We start from the raw sequence: 19,463 nt of genomic DNA, 5'->3' as shown, positions 1-19,463 counted from the left end.
AACCCCACAAATATCCAAGGGTTTTAGCCAAAGTTAACCAAAATAAAGAAACTAGCCACTCATGGCAACAAGATAACAATCACAAAGATGTTTTTGTATCAAGAAACTAACAATTATTTAGAAAGATGAGAAGAATATGTATCAAGCACTCCAAAATCGCATCCAAGGTCCTCCAATGGAGGAAAATCGAAGTATGAACTGCTAGACCTCACCCCCAAAGTAAATCATGAGAAAAATGACCAAAATGCCCCAAATTGTCTAGTTGTGCAGGTACCCTCGCAAGTGTTGCTAGAATGCTATTGGCTCTTTTTTCTCCACTACACCACCGCACTACTCAAGATTCCCTTGGTCCCCTCCACACCTCACATGATTCAAATTTGTCCAATCATCTTCAAGCTTCAAATGTGGATAGTCCAAGCCCAAAATAAGAATCCAAGACCCATCTTCATAAGCCCACTTCATCCAAGTCTTCAACCTTTTAAGCCCAAATCTCTTTTGATGGATCCGTAAAGCCCAATGACACCTCTAAAACCCACAAAGACCGTCTGTAAGCTAATCGACAACCGCAACAAGCTCCAAAACCCTACAAAATACCTCATGCAAAATAGAAAGTACCCAACACCATCCATGATAAAGAAAATAAATAATATATAATGCAATACTAATAAAAAGAGCTAAAAATTCTAAAATAAACTATAAATAAGAAGGAAATATAATAAACTATTAGTAGCAAGTAGCAGACAAGAAAGAAAGCAATAATGAAAGTTAAGCAGCAAGGAAGATCATGTTTGTTAATCAGAAGAAAGATGCAGCAGCAGAAGTTTGTAGTTTGTTAGCAGGTAAGAAAGAAAAAGCAAGCAGCAAGTGATTAAAAAGTAGGAGAGGGTCGGTTGCAAGCAAGTAAAGCAAGATAGCAAGAAAGAAATTTGTAGCAAGTAGTAAACCAGAAGTCTGTAGCAAGTAGCATCAAAATCACAACAAGTAGCAGTCAACAAACATAATAAATAAAGCAAGAAAGCAAGCAGCAAGCAGGAAGGTAAAGCAATCAGTAAGGTTGATTACGTTTTAGGAATGCAAGAGGAATGAGAAACCAAGAAGTCTGAGCAAGGTTATAGCAAGAGAAGCAAGATCAAGATTGTAACGCCCGTGTTTCTAGGCTAGGCATTAATATTGACATAATAGTCTAGGTTAACCTTTGTAACTCATTTAGAAGAAATGAAAAGAAAATATGTGAATATTATGTGTTTTATGCTTAATTATTAGGGTTTAATTAATTAAGAATAAAAAATGAGCGTCAAAAATAAATATTAGATAAAGCGAATATCTATTAAGTTTCAGTGGTCGTGACAAGGATTACGGATATATAAAGAATACCAAAATCCGAGTTATAACGAAGAAGTTATGACATGTCGAAGTTTCGCGACAAAACCGGCACGGTGCTGAATGTCGTAAAAAGTGAGTTTTTGATAAACTACTTTTAGCCTTGGTGATCTAAACAAAAGTCGTAGTTTTCGTTAAAACGAGAGTATGTATAAAAAGAACGCCCAAATCTGACTTCGTATGAGGAAGTTATGATTTTTCTAAGTTTCAGCTTAGTAGTAGACAGCTAAAAACTCGAATTTTAGATCGAGTGATTTTTAGGCGACACGACCTAAACGAGAATCGAAGGTCTCGTCAATAGTAGCACGACGGTAAAAAGACAGACGAAAACGGACGTCGGATGAAGAAGTTATGAATTTTTAACGGATTTCCTGTCCCGGTCTGTTAAAAATAATAATATAAAAATTAAAGACAAAATTAGCCGACGAAGTCTAAACGAAAGTTGTAGAGCGTAATTTTACCTACACGTGCATATAGAGAACGTAAAAAACGGAGCTCGTATGCGAAAGTTATGGATTTTAGAAGTTTTTGCACAAAAATCGAGAAATTTCGCATAGGTGGCTTCGGCCACGTCACCCTCGCTCAAAACATGCCATGTGTCCGAAATTTATGAGTCACCTCGCATGAACAGTAGCCACGTGCTCGCTGCTGATTCGATCGAAGGGAGGCCCAACCGAAGCAGGCCGCGTGTCGCTCCTTGTTCCGATCTGCTGACAAGTCTGAAGTGGTCCAATAAGGATCCGACGCGTGTGCCTCAGTGGCGAGCCCTCGCATGCGAGACGTGTCCGACGTGTGTCCTCCTCCGGATCCGACCACGTGCCTTCGCTTCCTGATGCCTCGTGTCCTCGGTGCTGACTCCCTTCTCTCGGCCGACTTCGGATCTCACCCTATAAATAGAAGGGTTGCGAGATCTTCCGGCTACTTTTGGAAAATTGGCATTTTTCACCCATTTTTCAATATTTTAGCTATTTTGACTTCCCCTAATGCCCCGAGATCACTTCCAACGCCCGGAACACGTCCCGGAGTGCCCTAGAAGCCCGAGAAATTTATTTTTTCGGTTTCGAAGCCCGACCCTCGCAGAGCCCGGTTTCTCAATATAACTCCCGGTTTTATTAGAAACGACCGTTTTAGGCAATGAAGTGTTGCCTGATTATCGTTAAATCAAGTGAATGTGTAGTTACTTTCACCTTACACATAGATATGAAGTATTTTATATAAAATACGTGCTGTGTGAATATATATTGTTTGTTTATTTGAGATGGATATTGAAGGAATGATTTATACATGTTTTTAAATAATTTTAAACTATATATGTAGTTTATCTACAAAAATGTTGGGTAAAACATGGGTAGATGAAATAGTGGGTGTGTGATGAAAGGTGAGTTGGATAGATGAGATGATCAATGATATAGATCATGAGTTAAATAGTGGGTGTGTGATGAAAGGTGAGTTGGATAGATGAGATGATCAGTGATATAGATCATGAGTTGAGAGTGAGTGGTGAAATATGAGAAAAGCCTTTACCCAAACGTTGGCGTGAGTGGTGTAATATGACAAGAGCCCTTACCCAAACGTTGGCCCCCATCATTCAGCAGAGTATGGATGACAACCATGGACTATTCTAGACGGTCTGTGGAACACTAGCAGGCTTGCAACCTGTAAGTGTGTGAACTATATGTTCATCAGCTATACTCTAAAAACCCATTGACATGTATTGCGGGGGGGGGGGGGGGGGGGGGGAACTCCCGTGGGAAATACTGTCGATAAATAACAGCTATGGACTTAGCACATGGAAAACCCATTGACATGTATTGCGGGGGGGGGGGGGGGGACTCCTGTGGGAAATACTGTACTGTCGATAAATAAGAGCTATGGACTTAGCACATGGCGACGATGTGACTTCGTGCCTATTTGACATAAATTGCTGAAGGAAAGCAATGTTGTCACCCCGATGTTTGTCTTATTTGACATAAATTGCAGAGGGAAGCAATGTTGTCACCTTATTGGTTGTTTTATGTTAGGATGTCTTGTTTGACATATATTGCTGAGGAAAGCAATGTTGTCACCCCTAGTGAAAATCCATAGGCTAGGTCCCTTGTGATAGTTGTTTTAGGGACGTAAAGCGAGGATAATGGGAATGGGTAATTAGGGTTATTTTGGTTGATGAAATTAATAAATTTATTGTTGATTGAGAACTTAATAAGTTTATTATTTATTGTGGGTTGAAAACCCTATATGCTCACCAGGCTCCCAAGCCTGACCCACTCAGTTTAATTGTATCACAGGTATCGATACGAAGTTGGTTTACACTGAGAGATTAAAAGAGAAGTAGATCACTAGTGTAAATAAATGTAAGTTTTGTTTATGCTTATGTTTTTGTATTGACAATGACATCCCAATGGTTTAAGTGAATAAAATACATTTCTTCGGAAATGATTTGATAACATATTTATTATGTTTTTCTGGGAACAAATTCCGCAACACTTTTAATCAAATGATTACTCTGAAATTATTTTAAAAGCATAAATTAAACCGGTCTTTTCTGGCCGTGAAATTGGGGATGTCACAAAGATCATCAAGATTAGGGGCTGAATGTTGAGTAATCTTGATTAAATTGGGTTGTCTTCATGGGTCATTAGATTAAATTATTCATGTTTTTTTTCAATAATAAAGAACCAGGTAAAAGCCATGACTGGATATTAGGGCACATTAGGTAGAAGGAGTCAGCCACTTACCTAGTCTTTAGGTAGAATCAGTATTTTATTAATTTACACATGTTTTGTCATGCGATAAATATATTCATCTACGTATGAATGAAAAAGTGCAGTTTTTTGAGTCAAGATTACTTCTTCTTATCTCTATATATTTCTCACATATTCACAAGAGGGTATTTTTCTTTAGTTTTGTGAGGGAGCATTGAGGGCCTAATTTCCAACATTTATGCTACATATGGACAAAAAATGTGAAATAAATAAATAACACAAGTATTAACCTGGTCCATACAATTGGAGTAATCGTGATACATCAACATTCTACCTTGAGGAGTTTCTTATTAATTCCGGAATAATCCAGTCTTATGGTTTACATTGCATTTAGTCATCATATCTCATGCTTGTAATAGTTTTAGGATGTTGTATGGAAACTGTTGATCAAGTTTCATGAAGAATGGAGCTAATATGGAAAAAATAAAAATTAAAAATTAAAGAATTCGGATATTCCAGATAGTTACAGTCGAGTTACACTATGTATACCGTTTGACTCGATCGATTCCATAAAAAAACACCATTGTGGGTCCCAAGAGAAGTGACTAGGTCGAGTGAACTTTGCCTTGAGTTTAACTTGGACGATTCACACTATGTAGGGTTTGACTCTGTCGATTCCATCAAATAACACGATTGTGATTCCCAAAAGAAGTGACTATGTCGAATCAACTTTGCCTTGAGTTTGACTCGGCCGAATCAGGGTCAAAATGGTCATAAAGTCAATATTATTACTCTGGCTAAGTGACTCGATTAAGTCAAAGTAAACTTGGTTCCCAAATGTTTTCTAACTTATAAAAATAAACCCCAATTATTACTTTGACATATTTGGTTTTTGGGCAAGAACAACTTTTGGAGAAAGGAAACGGTGAAAAACACAACTTAGGCGCTGCAATTCGGTACTTTAATTATTTAATTCGGAGAAACACTTGTTAATTTACATCAATCCATGGCCAGTTTCATATAGTTAAATAGAACATAGAACCAAAATTGTCTGAAAATCTATTTATTTTTAGATATATCGTCGTTACTTTCTTTATGTTATCATTTGTTATAATTAGTGTAAAGAGGTATTTTATGATAGTTTTGTGTCCATCTGGATAGGATCCATGCATTAGATATTGTAATGCCCAATTCAGGTATGAGTTAATGTTTTGCTTGATTATAGTTTTTGTTTGGATTTTAGGAATTAGTGTAAAGAGGTATTTTATGATAATTTTGCTTTCCCGCGGATTCGACACGGCGTGTCTAGATAAGAAAAACGCGGCTTTCATTATGGCCAACACGGCTTGTTTGTGCCATAACATGGCGTGTTGATGGCTGGTGGAGAACACCCTAATTTTTAGGGTGGTGTACCCTATTTAATCTCCTTAAGCCCCAAGTATCGGTCTCCTTACTAGCCTCCATTGCCACTAAAACCCTAAAATCAATCTATAAGTCTCTTGGTGGTGTTCTTGAGCTAGTAGGAAGCTCTTGTTGCTCATTTATGGTCTTTGTGAAGGAAGAGGAGATCTTGAAGTTGCTTTTCTTGGGGAAAAGGATTTGGATCCAGAATCATCATCTTGTGGGGGAGCTTTCTGAGGTATCAAGATTGCATCTTGTCTTGTATATGTTTAGATCTCTTCATAGTTAGATTGTTGTGCTTTTGGTCCCTTTTTGGTTTGTTGGATGAGTTAGGTCGTTTCAGGGCTTATTCTTTCAGATATGAGTTTGGTTTGGTATCCTTGAGCATAAAGATGCAAACTTTATGAGAGTTTTAGTGTCATGCGTGCATTAAGTCAATTATTATGTCCTTTTAAGCTTAAGAGCTTCATCTAGACATACATGAACGTAAAGTTTCCAACTTTATGTGGTTTTCTAGCTCAAGGAAGTCAGGTCTATGTTTTGGGGCTATGTCTTTATGGATTAAGTGCTTATTGGTTAAACCTTCGTACTATTAAGCTTATGGATTGAGTTTTGAACCTTTTTGGGTAGTCCCAATGGATAAAGTTGGAAACTTTATCCTTCTGGATCACATAAGAGGCTAGATCTGAGGTTTGGAGCTCTTGGTATCGGAGAAAACAAATTATTGTATTAAGTTGTTGAATCTCGGGCAAACACGGCGCGTTGGCTGGGGTTTTCCAGATTATCTGAACGATGGAAGAACACGGTGTGTCCAAGGGGCAACATGGCATGTTTGGTCAACATTGGGTTGTTGACTTTGACTTTGACCAAGTTGGACATTGAGAGTATTTTGGGTATTTTGGGATTTTGATGAAATTGGTCACTGGGTGGAACAGGTATCGGTTAAAGAGCTGAGATTCGGAGTTGGTCCTCATCAGCTATGGATCAGATCAAGAGGTGACTCTTCCTCACTGTACTTACGGGTCGAAGGTACCAAGGCCGGCCATTTGGATTGATATCCTATTATGAATGTTATTGTATTGTAGTAAATTGTTAGATCGGTATCCTAGTATATAGGATGATGCTATGCTTAGTGATCTGTAAGATTTGACTGATTGTCTGTTGACTGGTTACATGTTAGTTCTGCAGTGTGGTTGGGTTGAGACTGTCCTGCTTTGTGCGACCAGTCAACAAACCTGGTAAAGTTGATATTGATATGTTATATGTATGCTTATTTGCTATGTATATGTCGACATGGTTTATATGTGTATTTGGCTTGAGGCGGTCATGCTTTGTGCTGAAGGCTAAGAGACCCAGGGCGGACCGGATAGGCTGAAGGCCCGGAGAACGGTCCAGATAGACTGAAGGCCCGGTGAGGCGGTCCAGTCATATTGAAGGTTTGTGGGCGGTCCAGATAGTCTGTAGGCCTGCAAGGCGGTCCAGTCAGGTCGAAGGCTCTGTATGCATGTTGTTTGTTAGTATATGTTATATGTTTGTGTGGTGGTATTTTGGGGGAAACTCACTAAGCTTTGTGCTTATAGTTTTGGTTTATGGTTTTAGGTACTTCAGTGGACCGTGGCAAGGTGAAGGCGTGACTTTACACATCCTTGGTTTTACAGCTAATTGGATCTTGGGAGACTCTCATTTTAAGTAACATTTGAAAACAGTGGTTTTTGTAATACTTCTAATAATAAACGGGTCGTTTTGAAAAGTTTAAATTTGTTGAATTTTTGGGATGTTACAAGTTGGTATCAGAGCCTTGGTTTGAGTGAATTGGAGGAACACTTGTGTGAATCTACTTTCAAACTAAGGAAAAAGGATTTCAAAATGGTTTTCAAAATGATCAAGGAGGATGTGATGTGTACGATCAGTCGGAGCCAGTAAGTAGACCCCAAATTACACAGTTATTTGATATTATGATATGTTAGAATAGTATGCTAGTGATAGGCTAGGGTTCTTCAGGAATTGCATGATAGAATTGCCTAATTATATGATGCTTGATAGCCTAGGGTCTTCCTTATATGAAATTCACATCATTAATGTAGTTGCTTAGTGTATGCATCACAGCTGTACATAACTAAGATTTTATTGCATGAGAATGCTTCGTTTAGCCTTATTTCCTTTTCTTGTTTGATGAAAGGCTTAGGGTAGAATCGAGTACTCGAATGTCTATAGGATCCAGTGTTATGTATGATTAGCATACACCAGTGCTGCAGGGTTGGTGGAAGTTTCATGAGCGAGTTCAGTTCTTGGCCGGATGGCGCGTGGGATGGTTGGCCACTCTTGAGAGAGTGTGGGCAGGGCAAAGGTGTATTTGATATGCTGGGAGATGAGATCGAAGATTTCGTATGAGGATATGTCTGATTTTATTGTGTTTTAGTGTCAGTCGACTCCACTGCTCGAATGTTGCTTGCTTTGTGCTTTGAGGGACTCACATTAATGGGAACTAACTATCTAATGAATACATTAACTTACATGCTATGGAGGTTAAATAATCCTAGAGTGAAGGATTTGGCCCTACTGCGCAGCTCTCGTTTGAGTCTAACCGTTGTAGGGTTGGGTCCTTTAGTCAAAAGATTACTTAAGTTTTGTTGCATGTACTTGTATTCATGAAGTGGTTGGCTGGCATTGATCGGAGCCCCTCCGCGACTGATGGCAAGGGAGGTGGGGGATCCTAGGAAAGCCTAGGAAGTATTTTAGCACGATTGTCTGTTGTTGAGCAGGTATCAGAAGTATTATTATGAGTAGGTCTTAGAGGACCCGAGATGATTCTTAAAGAAAATATGGATAGGTGATGAAGGTAGTATTGGGCACGTACTACTGGAAGCACAGGATCCATACTCGAATCGAAGAAAGTTTCGGGGATTCTAAGGACTTGTCGCGAGAAAATGGCATGGTTGGATACCATGATTCGTGGCAGTAGCTCCGTATCTGTCGATCTTGGTTTTAGTTGCTCGGGCATGGGGTTGGGTCAGGTAATGGTTCAGCCCCAGCGGCGATTTTGGTTTAGATTGTTTGGTGCAGACACAGATGAGCTTGTTGGTTTTGAGGTCTCAAGGATTTTGCTTAAGACCGTACATTCGAGTCACAAGACTCAAGGATGGATCGACCGTTATGATCGGTTTGGGGATTACAGTTGGAAGTAGCATGGTTGATTGGTGGTTTGGTATGTTGCTATAAATAGCAGTAATTTTGTCCTTTCAGTCTTCCGAGTTCGGAGGAGGAGTAATCAGGCTTGTGAATTGCAATTTTGGGATGTAACCCAGTATGAGGACTATTGGTCGCGATGTTTGGAGACAGGTTGCCAGCTCGGTAGTGCACATGTCGGTGTATGTAATATGGATGTTGGTGATGTGATCAAGGGTCTGTGTTCTTGGGTGATAGGAAGGCCAGGTACCTGTTTGGCGGTTGGGATTGCAGGCAAGGAATGTATGTTTTGGGATCATAAGACGGTATCAGGTTATGCTCTTGTAAGGAAACCCTCAATATTAAGTGGTCATGATTGGGAATTTCAAAGGCCTTAACTTGAAATTTCGGATTCACTTTGGATTTGTTTGATCCTTATCTGGAAGATCATCCTGTGTGTATTATTCGCTCCCGAGGTCAGGGATGGTGGTACCTGGTTGAGCCGGTTTGAGTTAAGGTTTGGTTTCAACACCCGTGGGGTGGTAGTTCGAACCCTAAGTGGTGGGTAATCTCGATTCAGGGTTTGGCCAAGGAAGAGGTATATAGTGGTGGGTAATCTAGGAGCTCGTTGCAGCTATTGGTCCTTTTTGGGGGTGATAATGAATAGATAAGGATCCGATGGGATTACTCAGGATGAAAAGTGGTGGCGGAAGGAAATTGTCATATGGGGGTATGGATTTCTAATTATAATCTAGCTTGGGCAGAGATTGAATAAGGAATCAGTTTCAGAAATTGGTACGTTCATGATTTTTTGTCGCATCGTTTTTTCTTTAAGCAGAGGTTATCTGAAGGATTGGAGTAGTGCTAGTTGAAGTTCTATGGATGTTTCCACCTATCACAAAATTTAGTATATTCTATGCTCCTATGGTCTCTGGGTATGCTTACCCTCAATGGTGGTGTGGAATTTTGATTCATAGCAGGCTTGGGTTGGGTGGCATTCAGAATCAGTTTAGAAGTCTTCTCGAGTTGGTTTCGTATTGGTAGAACCTGTTTATTCTCAATCAAGTATGGAATTTTGTTTCGATCGATCATGAGGATGTCTTCTGTTAATGTTTGAGGTTCGTCGTTTGATAGAACTTTAGTATCTCTTCTCTTTTAGATTGTCACAACTAGCATTTTTAGCTAGGAGATTCTATTTTCATGTAAACATCAGCTATTGTAAGACTTGTACTCTAAGTGAATATCATGCTATATGCTAAAATGAAATCATCCATTTGAATCCAAACTCCTGAGTGAAGTTCAAAACCTAATACAATACATCTCATATACTTAACTATGGGTTAAAAACCCTAGAAATCCTGGTTCAAATTTGTTATGGACTAGGATCCTCTTATTGGGCCTAATGGACCAGTAAACTTTCAATTTGGCTATTTTGGGCCAAGGAACCCTATTTGGGCTCTAATTGGACCCACATCCATGAAACTAAAGTATTTTGGGTCATGTGGGCCTAGAATGATTCATCTTATCTCTAATGGGCCATGATGGGCCGTAAATGGCTTCATAAGCCCTAATCGGCCGTAAACTATCTTCTTGGGCTTCATTGGGCCGTAAACCCTTTTTCCTTATCACTATTGGGCCGTGAACCCTCATAAGGGCCCAATGGGCCGAAAACCATCAACTTGGATCTCATAATATCGAAATCAAGCAAGTAAGGCCCAAACTATTTCCCTTTTTTCTTTTCTTATCCCTTATTCTCGGCCCAACTATGTAAAAAAAATGTGGATATGGCTAGATTTGTGACACCTCCATATTGTTTTGCATGTAAACATGCATATTACCTCACAAATAATTAGGCAAGATAGCAATTAACCACCAAGTATTACCTAATCTTCTCTCTCCCCCTCTCTTCTTCTAGTCTTGGTCGAAACCACCACCCCACCACCATCACTTTTACTCTCAAACTCACCCAAGAATTCTCTCTAGAGCTCTCAAGAAAATCTCATTTCCCTCTCCACGTTCGTGAGTGCTTGTGTGGTGTTCAAGAACACTTCATCAAAGATCATCACTGTTGGGTAAGCTACTCTCTAAACAAGATGATTAGCTTCATTTTATGACAAATCCTTCACTCCTTAACACTTCATTTCATGATCCATGCTCTTAGAACTTCATAGATATCAAAAATATCCTCAAGAAGCTTGCTAGGGCCGAGATCTCATCCATTCTTCATCAAAAACCAAAACTTTCAAAGCAAAGTGAGTTCATACCCCCTACTTTCGAAGTTTACTTTGTTTTAGGGGAGAATATAAGTTGTTTTGTGTAGATCTATGTATGCATGCATGATTTGGTGTGTTCTTTTAGTTATATATGTGTTTATGTGTTCTAAACTTCATGGACTTAAAGATCTACTAAAAAGATGATGATATTGGTTTGACATAACACTTATTTCAACCCATCTAACAAGAAAAGGTTTAAAATACATTTAGTTTACTTGAAGCTAGGAAAAACTTTATGAAAGGGGCTAAAATCGACAAAATGACAAGACTATGGGTTATTTATGTAACTCACGGCTAGTAAGGGGTTCAAAAGGAAGTTTTTGCTAAACAAGGCTAATCTCGACATTCGAGACCTTACAATGACTAAAAATGTAAACATTTTCATAAATGGGCCTTATTTGGGCTTCTCACGGCTTTGGGCCCAAAAATTGTAATTTTTGATCTTTTGTGGGCTTAAATGTCATTTTCAAGAAAGTTGTGCCAAAAATGTAAATTTTTGATAAAAAGGGTTAAAGTTGTCAAAATATAAAAATTTGAAAAGATAAAATTCTCTATAAAGGGTGTTGCACCCTATTTAATCTCCTTAAGCCCCAAGGGCGGGTCTCCTTACTAGCCTCCATTGCCACTAAAATCCTAAAATCGATCTTTAAGTCTCTTGTTGGTGTTCTTGAGCTAGTATGAAATTCTTGGTGCTCATTTATGGTCTTTGTGAAGGAAGAGGAGATCTTGAAGTTGCTTTGCTTGGGGAAAAGGTTTTGGATACAGAATCATCATCTTGTGGTCCCTTTTTGGGTTGTTGGATGAGTTAGGTCGTTTCAGGGCTTGTTCTTTCAGATCTGAGTTTGTTTTAGTATCCTCGAGCATAAAGGTGCAAACTTTATGAGAGTTTCGGTATCATACATGCATTAAGTAAATTATTATGTCCTTTTAAGCTTAAGAGCTTCATCTAGACATGCATGAACGTAAAGTTGGCAACTTTACGTGGTTTTCTAGCTTAAGGAAGTCAGATCTATGTTTTGGGGCTATGTCTTTATGGATTAACTGCTTATTGGTTACGCCCTCGGACTATTAAGCTATTGAGTTTTGAACCTTTTTGGGTAGTCCCAATGGATAAAGTTGGAAACTTTATCCTTCTAGACCACATCAGAGGCTAGATCTGAGCTTTGGAGCTCATGGTATCTGAGAAAACAGCTCATTGTATTAAGTTGTTGAATCTCGGGCAAACACAACGTGTTTGGTCAACATTGGGTTGTTTACTTTGACTTTGACCAAGTTGGACCTTGAGGGTATTTTGGGATTTTGATGAAATTGGTCACTCGGTGGAACAGGTATCGGTTAAAGAGCTGAGATTCGGAGTCGGTCCTCATCGGCTATGGATCAGATCAAGATGTGAGTCTTCCTCACTGTACTTACGGGTCGAAGGCACCAAGGCCGGCCCTTTGGATTGATATCCTATTATGCATGTTATTGTACTATAGTGATGTATTAGATCGGTATCCTGGTATATAGGATGCTGCTATGCTTAGTGATCTGTAAGATCTGCCTTATTATATGTTGACTGGTTACATGTTAGATGTGTAGTGTGGTTGGGTTGAGACTGTCCTGCTTTGTGCGGCCAGTCAACAAACCCGGTAAAGTTGATATCGATATGTTATGTGTATGCTTATTTATTATGTATATGACGACATGATTTATGTGTGTGGTTGGGTTGAGGCGGTCCTGTTTTGTGCTGAAGGCCAAGAGACCCAGGGCGGCCCGGGTAAGCTGAAGGCCCGTGAGGCGGACCAGTCAGGCTGAAGGCCCCGAGAACGGTTCACATAGGCTGAAGGCCAGGTGAGGCCATCCAGTCATGCTGAAGGTTCTGTGAGCGGTCCAGATAGTGTGTAGGCCTGTGAGGCGGTCCAGTCAGGCTGAAGGCTCTGTATGCATGTTGTTTGTTAGTATATGTTATATGTTTGTGTGGGGGAAACTTAGTAAGCTTTGTGCTTATAGTTTTGGTTTATGGTTTCAGGTACTTCAGTGGACTGTGGCAAGGCGTGACCGTACACATCCTTGGTTTTATAGTTAATTGGATCTTGGGAGTCTCTGATTTTAAATAACGTTTGAAAACAATGGTTTTTGTAATACTTCTAATAATTTGTTGAATTTTTGGGATGTTACACGCATTGTGCACAAAACCTATATTTCGGGCTAGGGTTTCCTCATCCCTCAGCCTCCATCACCCTTAGAGACTATGCACCAAACCCTAGCCTCCCTCTTGGCCTTTTGGGCTCATCTTTGCTTGTTTCATTCACCTTGAAGGATTAGAGTGCATTCTTGGAAGCAAGGAAGCAAGAGACTAGTTGGGTTCTGTCTTCTAATCATTCTTTGGACTAGTATATGTCTTGAAGACTCATATCTTGTGCTTAATACTCCTTTACTATTGAGATTTAAGCTTTTTTTCCCATTCTTTGAGTTTTGGATGAAGTCTTCAAGTAAAGTTTGCAATTTTACTGTTCCTCAAGGTCCCATGAGTGTTTTGACTGTTAGATCTGGCCTTTTATCTGCATTTTGTGTCATGCTTGGAGTTTTGACCTCATTTCATTATTTTTTTTTATCTAAAATGGTGTGAGACATGCATTGGACATGCATGTCCATATAGTTACAATTTTCATGAACCATTAGTGAGCATTTCAGTCTTCTAGAAAGTTGAGGCTTGGACCTAGCGGATTAAGGGCTTAATGAAGAAGTTGTTATGCAAGACGAACCACGATCCGGTCAAGGGTTTACCATGACACGGTGGGCAAGGGACTTTCACGACTGTTTTTTCGGGACTAGATTACATCGTGGTGGAACGTTGACCGTTGGTCGTTAACTTTTGACCAATTTGACTTTCGGTCAAATGTTAGTAAAATTATGTTTTAGATCATCGATTAAGGGAAAAATGGTCTTTCACCCTAAGAAGAGGATTAGAAAAAGAAAGACTTGTGACAAAAGAAAGTTAGATATTATACCTTAATGATTTAATTAAGGTTAATTATTGTGTAGTGGTTCGAGGCAACATTGGTACTGCTTAGCTCAGTGTGTAGATTACCTTATCAGTCACTCATGTGAGTTCTCATGAGCTTACTTATTATATAGACTATGTTTTTTATTCATGCTAAGTAGAGATAGAATGTAACGACCCTATTTTTTCTCATCTAATTATCTAGGGATTATCAGAGTTTTTTCTAAAAATGCGGAATTCTATATCTCAAAAACACTTTACTTCTAGTCCAAGTCCATGTCCATGTGCTCATAATTTAAGCAACAATGGAACAATAAAAAAATTAGTTCTAGTCCAAGTTCATGTGCTCCTACCTCCTCTCATACAACATCTACTACATGCACTCTGCAACACATGAAAGAATCTACAAGTCTGGTGAGTTATATCACACTCTACTTCTATTTTTTATTTGTTTTCATAATCTACCATTTTTCACCTCTTTCTCATGCTCCTACTCTATCTCACCTCATGCCTTCTTATCTCTTCTCACACCCGTGTCATACTTTATCTTCATGTCTTCTCCTACTAATCCCATGCTCTATTCATACTTTATCTCAACCTCTTCTCGGCTCCTCTCATTACCCCTTCTCACTTCATCTCTTTCATATTATTCTACTTTATCTATGCTTCTTCTCATGTCCTTCTCTCTTACCCCATACTCTCTTCTCATCTTAGGGAATACTTCCTCCTCTCTCTCTCTCTCTCTCTCTCTCTCTCTCTCTCTTCGTCCTATCTCATCTTCACTCCCATCTCTTCTTGGCTCTTGTCTCTTTATTCTTATTTATACCCAATCGATCTAATCGTCTATGATAGCTTCACCTATCATATAGGGGACAACATAACTCCAACTTACAGGAGTACAACCTTCCGGACTAAATCCCCTAACTTTGATCCCATACGGATCCTTTGACTGCTTCTCTTTTCCTAAATCCCTTGCGGATTACAATGATCCCTTATTGATCGTCTACACTTAATCCCACACGGATTATATCAAGTTTCTATGAAGAAACTTCTTACCTTGTTCCACTCATGGAACCCTTTCTTAATCTTTTCTAACCACACAACATCATATTCCTGTAGGAATCATTTATCTACATTCCCGAAGGAATCATCATCCCATTCCCATATGAATCATCTATCTCATTCCTATAGGAATCATCTATCTGATTCTCAAAGGACTCATCTTTCTAGATTCTCATAATCTTCCATGTTAATGTTATAGTCTCACTATAGTCTTAGACATCACATGTCTCATCCCAACCTATTTCATCATGTCCTTAAGAGATCCTCTACTACCACTCTAGTACATAACTAATTATGTACTTAATCTAAATCTTCATCTACTAACAGATATGTAATTAACAAATTACCCTTAACATCTAGCCATACTTCCAAACTTTCATTCCATCTAATCTATGATGGTTATCTAGCACACTACCATCCATATGTTACGCCACATATGTACTCTATCTAATACACACATTCATACTCTATCTTCAACTACACATACATACTCAAAAAATATATACATGATCATTTACATGATTATAAATATATAATCATAATTAATCTTGATTTAGCTCCTTATGGGTATTCAACATAATACCATTACATCTAAACACTCTTTTATGCTCCATCTTTAATCTAATTTACTATGGTTATTTAGCACAATACCATTAGTTTCTACTCGTTCACACATAGTCCTCTATAAGATTATAATTCATATAACCATTCATTATATTTATCTAATGAGTTATGGGTATTTAAAAAAAATACCAATAGCATTTGAACATACATACATGCATTCATAACAACATAAACACATAAAAGTATGCAACCATAATCTAGATAGATTGTGAGAGTGATAACTCACATTGTTAGTTAGTTAAGACTAACTACCTATGGCTTCTATTCTTCAATTGATGCATCTTGCTCCATCTTCTTTACTCAAGGACTATTCATACAGATATCAAGTCCCTTAGAACTTGTCTTCGCATATTAAGAGCTTAACTACTCTCCTTACCAAAATAATCACTTAGTTGATCATAATTCTCTCATTTAACATCCCGTACTACATAATCTATTACACTCTAATCTCTAATGCATCAATTCATAATCCCCACTAGTTAGGGTTTGAAACCCTAACTCTCTCTATGGATTGATTTCACCATGGAAATCACTTCCAAAGCTCGTTTAAAGCTTCTAGACACTCTTAATAACATCATACTTATGACATAGGTTGGCCAATTTAACTATTCTAACCAATCTATAAATTTCACCATTAAAGCTCAAAGCTTAAACATAAGGAGAAATCCTTTTACTTTAATGGATATATGGTGATAATCCTTGTTAGGCTCCATCTCTAGCCTCCCTTGACATGATTTTGGCATAAAAATCTCCTTCTCCAAGCTCCCAATCGATTCCCTAAGGAAAATGATTGGAATGAGCACTTAACAGGTTATAACTTGTGTTCTCATTGTGAAATTGTGTCGCGGTCATCTATGCACCGCTTCGTAGTAAGCCTAAATAGGTTGTGGTCTGCCTCTAACCAATTTATGGTGCCTTACCCTTATAACATCCTACATTCCTTACCACGTCGCGGTACCCCATAATACCACGTCGCGGGAAAGTACGTTGACCTCTACTTACGAAAAAGCTCTCTTCTGAATCACCGCTTTGCCTCACCGTGTCGTGGTAATGTCTTCACCATATCATAGTGGTTGTATGACAACATCCCCCTCCCTCCTTAGTTAATTCCATTCTATCTTTGGGACCTTTTCTTCCAATCTTCTAATGTGCATAAGTTCTTCATCTTAACCTGTTTTCTATGATCTTTATGTTCATGTGAAGGTCGGATGAGTTCTACAACTACATTAAGTCACTTCTCACAGACTTATTACGATTCTTAATCTATTAAGTCACAAACTTGGTCCAAAAAGCATAAAATTCCTATTTTACCCTTTGGCCTAAATGTATCTTTTAGATTTCTTCTCTTGAACTTACTTAGTTCATCTTATAAATGTGACTTAAACTCATCTTAGCTAATTTCATGAAGTTACAACTTCACAAACTTATAAAATTCTTCTAAATGACCGAACTGCCATCTTGGTCAATATTTGACTAAAAGTCAAATCTCTCTAAATTTTTGGTTCTTAAATTCTCCCCTCTTTAAGATATTCCATCCTCGGAATCTTTTCATAACCTCTATATCCATTTTATCATTTTATGGCTCATTTCTAAGGTTATTTTCTTCTTTAACCTCATAACCCAACATATCAATCTACTTTCTATTTACATGCATTTTCAATGCAATTGGTAAGCTATCTTTATCAATCCATTCACGATGGATGATATGGGACAACTACTACCATATCTACTCTTATGCAAACACATTTCATACTTAACACTACCTTTCATCTTTTCTTCCACTTAACATAAACCATAACCAAACACTTATCTTTTTCTTTCTTTTTCTCGTAAGTGTGGTTACAAACGAACACACTCCTTGACCATTTTTTCTCAAGTAGGTTACAAACCAACACACTCGTTGTGATCATGTTCATTAGTACCATTATTGTCATCAGCGTGGACCAACTCTCCATCATTATAAGTGGGCTAAACATTCTTTGCAGGAAGATATTCATATGAGATGTGTCATACTGGTACTTAATTGGTTCCTAATCCTCTATGTCCTTTTCGATTTTAACATTTTTGAAAGGAAGAACCTCTTCACAAAATAAAACATATCTGCTAATAATGATTCTTTTTCTTTCAATGTCATTTTCTACCCTTTGGTTCCTTGAGGGTAACCTAAAAATACACCTAGTTTTCCTCATTTTTCAAATTTATCTATCTTCGTATTGGTATTTCAATAGTAATAAAGACAACCAAAAACATTCATGTGATTCTAATAAGGTTTTTGATTCCAAGAGACTTGTAAGGAGTTTAATTTTTTATTACCTTTGATGGGAGTCGGTTAATTATGTAAGCAACCATGAGAATGCATTATCCCTAAAATATTTTTGGTATGTTTACCTCGAATCTAAGACCCAAAACATTTCAATCAAGTGTCTATGCTTCCTTTCAATAACACCATTTTGATGTGGTGTATGTGGACAAGTAGTTTCTAGAATGAAGCCTTCGATATTATATAGTTGGAACATAAAATTGGATGTGAATTCGCCACCATTATCACATCTAATTCTTTTAATGCGTTTACCAAATTGTACTTCCAGCATTTTATGAAAACCAACAAGGAATTTGTTTGCATCACTTTTATTCTTAATAACATATACCTATATGGTCCTATTAAAACCATCAACTATGGTAAGAAAATAATTTGCTCGGGTGTAAGATGGGACACGATATGTGCCCCAAATAGCACAATGAATCAATTAAAAAATTTTAATGGTTTTTATGGAACTAATAGAAAATGAGTTATGGCATTTTTAGCCTTAGCACATGAACCAAAAACTTTACTACTAAGATATACAGAACCACTTTTAAATAATTCGACTCTAGAAAGCCTTCCTTTCGAGGCATGACCCAATCTCTTGTGCCAATGTAACGTCCCAAAAATTACAAAGAGATTTTTGTATTTTTAAATGTAATAACCAATTAAAATCTATGTTTCAAAAACCATCAAGTAACATTCATTTGATAAAACCCATACAATATAATCGTTAAGTTTTCAAAATTGTGGAAACAAACATCTTTGATGTGTGTGTACAATCCCACCGAGCACTTTTCACGAACGACCTGCAAAATGTTTAATCTACAACTGTAAGCATAATGCTTAATGAGTTCCCCAACATACCACATATTCCATCATAGATACAATGTATCCACACAAGATCTTGGATCTAGCGCCAGACAATCAAAACTCATATCCACGTACATATATCATGCATAACGGGCCCAACCCTAAGGAGTATATAGCCCCAACCCTGACTCCATTGCCAGGGGCTGAACCTTAGTCTTACATACAATTGTTGTGATCCAAGCACAGTCTTTCTTATCAGTGTTGTAATCCAACCACAGTCTTTCATATCATTGGTTTGATCCAACCACAGTCCTTCATATCAGTGTTGTGATCCAACCACAATCTTTCACATCAGTTGCCAGGGGCCAAATCCTAGTCTTTCATACAATTCATAAAGTCATATGCAGTCAGGGATCAGATAGACAGTAGAACAGATGACCCACCCGAGAGCAAACAAGTAGACAAGAACACCACAATCAGATATTAGACCAAGAGTTCTCAGGCTATCAAAAATAAAATAAATAGAACCCAAGTTATCTCTATCACATAATCATGTAACATAAACACATATCAAATACTAGTATATCCATACCCTTAGCAACTAGCCTTCCCTAGTTCCATGTCCTTGACTACTTCATAATTAAGTCGTTGGTCAATCATACATAATCCTGATAATTGGCCTACCCTAGTTAACCTAACCAATCATAACTCCTAACAGTACCATACGGTCAACAGGAGAGACCCTAACAGTCTAG

Source organism: Lactuca virosa, chromosome 8, assembly GCF_052849685.1.
Source record: "Lactuca virosa cultivar CGN04683 chromosome 8, Lactuca_virosa_CGN04683_v6, whole genome shotgun sequence".
Classification (NCBI taxonomy): Eukaryota; Viridiplantae; Streptophyta; class Magnoliopsida; order Asterales; family Asteraceae; genus Lactuca; species Lactuca virosa.
The sequence above is the reverse complement of the archived record's forward strand: the minus strand, read 5'-3'. Positions refer to the sequence as shown.